Source organism: Adiantum capillus-veneris, chromosome 23, assembly GCF_014529385.1.
Source record: "Adiantum capillus-veneris isolate H3 chromosome 23, ASM1452938v2, whole genome shotgun sequence".
NCBI lineage: Eukaryota > Viridiplantae > Streptophyta > Polypodiopsida > Polypodiales > Pteridaceae > Adiantum > Adiantum capillus-veneris.
Window position 1 is genome coordinate 99,197,071 of NC_140953.1, and position 2,861 is coordinate 99,199,931.

General features: G+C 42.4%; 1 pseudogene; it reads left to right on the forward strand.

Annotated features, from left to right (window-relative positions):
• Positions 1-220: 220 nt before the first annotated feature.
• LOC147428225 (pentatricopeptide repeat-containing protein At4g13650-like) lies at positions 221-2,800 on the forward strand (annotated as a pseudogene).
• The last annotated feature ends 61 nt before the right edge of the window (positions 2,801-2,861 follow it).

Genomic DNA, 2,861 nt, shown 5'->3' on the forward strand with positions numbered 1-2,861 from the left:
TTCTATTACCATTCAACAGTTTTTTGGCGTTGTATTTATTAGTCACCTTGGTCTCAGGACACTCATATTTTGTAATTTTGCTCTTTCTTTAATATAATACATCTCGCGCCTTGTTATGGTTTTAAAAAAAAATCCCCCCCCGCGAGAGGTCGCAGGTTCCAATCTGCGTTTACTGTGCCCCTGAGATCCTGCCGGTGAATCCCTCACTCCTCCTCGAGGATGCAGCAGTAACTCAAAAGTTGAAGCTCACGAAGGGCACGCCATGGAGATGGAAGTCCTTGGAAGCAGACAGCCAATTCTCGAGGAAAACACAGGATCTAGCTGCTGGAAACTCCGTTTGAAATGGCGCGCATTACTTTAATGCAGAGATGTAGCTCTTTGTACGCACTCTTGTTTGCCAGCATTCAGTGTCATCCGGTCTCCGCACGTAGGTTTTCTGGAACATTCAAGACGATGCATACCCATGCTGCCAGACTGCTTGATGACAACGGTTCGTCCCATCAATGGGAATGAAAGGATCAGATACTTCCTCGAACAAGGTCAGCCCAAAGCAGCCTTCAAAGCTTTTCAATTTATGTGCAGCAGTGGTACAATGTTAAATGCCTACACTATCTCCATTACCTTGAGTGCTTGCATCACTTTAGAAAATCTACATCTGGGCATGCAAATTCATGCAATTTATGTCATGAATGTTGCAGAGCCAAGTTCCTATGTAACTAGCACTCTTATCAATATGTATGCAACCTGTGGGGCTTTGGAGGACGCTCACATAGTTTTTGACAGATCGATTGTGCTTGATGTTGTGTCATGCAATGCTATGATAGCCGGCTATACGAAGCATGGATATGCGCATGATGCCATGAAATTATACAGATTGATGTATGGCCGTGGTGTAGAACCTAATGATGTCACCTTCACGAGCACTCTCAATGCATGTGCCAAGGTAGAAGACTTCAAATGTTGTCAGCAGTTACATATGGATATTTGTATTGTGAGTGAAAAGTCTAACACTTACACTGATAATGTTCTCATCAAGGTCTACAGTAAGTGTGGTAGTTTAGAGGATGCATGGCATGTATTCAGCAAAATAACAGAGCGCGATGCCATTTCTTGGAATGCAATGATTGCAGCATATGGCAAGCAGGGTTCTGCTGAGAGTGCATTCCAACTTTTCTGGCAAATGCAGCAGGAAGGCATCCACCCTAGTGAGATGACATTCGTCAGTATTTTAAGCGCATGCAGCAAGGCAGATTATTTCGAGACGGGCAGGCAGTTACATGCTTTGATCGAGGATATGGATTTCAAAACAAATGCAATTTTGTGTAGCACGGTCATAGACATGTACACAAGTGTGAGAGCATGGAAAGTGCCATGAGTTGCTTGAAAGGACGTCAAAGTCAGATGTGGTCATGTGGAATGTGATTCTCAAAGCAAATACTAAACAGGGGTTGATGAAAGAGGCTTTTGAGATTTTCGACAGAATGAGAAGAGAATGTGTTTGTCCCAACAAGGTAACCTTCTTGAGCATGTGTAATGTGTGTGGGAGCCTAGAGGCCGTAGAAAAACCAGAGAATTACATGCTTGTGTTGCGAAAGCAGGGATACTTCCAGATTTATCATTGGCAAATGGCCTTATTGATATGTATGCAAAGTGCAAATGTTTGGATGATGCACAACATGTGTTCGACAATGTACCACAGAAAGATGTTATATCTTGGACAGCAATCATTACAGGTTACGTACAACAGGAGCTACATGAGAATGCTGTAAATTTATACAATCAATGCACTGCGAAGGTTTTTCTCCTAATCATGTAACATTATTAGCTCTTTTCAATGCAATAAGTATTGCTGGAAACTCCACCAAAGGCAGACAACTCCACTGCCAGATGATAGCCATGGGCTTCAAGCATGATGCAGTAATGGCAAACACTATAGTACACTTGTATGGAAAATGTGGGGCATTAGAGATGGCACACCAAATATTCAAGGATATTCCAAAGGATAATGCCGTTAATTGGAACACAATGATTACAGAATGTGTGAAAAATAATTGCATTGAAGAGGGATTAACACTTTTTTCTCAAATGACAGTGGAAGGTGTAATTCCGAATGAGGCAACTTATATAAGTGTCCTGGATGCGTCTGCTAGTGAAGGAGCCTTTCAACAGGGCAAACAATTTCATGTTATGATTCTTAATATGGCTCTTGATTCTAGTTGTTTCATGGCTAGTGCTCTCATTGATATGTATGGGAAATGTGGAAATCTTGATTGTGCCATGTTGTTGCTAAGACGGTTGGTTTAAACGGGACGTTGGAGCTTGGGGTGCTTTGATAACTGCATATGCGCGACATGGCCACGGCAAAAAAGCTCTTGTACTTTCAGACCAAATGAGTGCAGAAGGCATTTGCTTGAATCATATCACCCTTTTAAGTATTCTGTCTGCTTGTAGCCATGCAGGCCTCGTCAAGGAGGGGCTATTTCTTTTTTGACACCTTGAGTCATCAGCATGGTATTAAACCTTCAGTGAAACATTACGCTTGCATGGTTGACCTCCTTAGTCGTGTAGGGCGATTTGATGAAGCTCACAACCTAATACAGAAAATGCGGGTTGAACCGAGTGCTTCATTATGGATGTCTTTGTTGAGTGCATGTGACTATACGGCAATGTGGAACTTGCAACACATGCTGCAGAGAAAGCTCATCAGCTTAGACCACATAGTGCAGCACCTTTTCAGTTGCTACTCGATACACATAGATATGCAGCCGCTAGATCAGTGGAAATCGAGTGAAAGGACAATGGCAACAGGGACACGAAGCTGCATGAAAATTTTAAAATGAATGAATGTGACAATGTTCTCA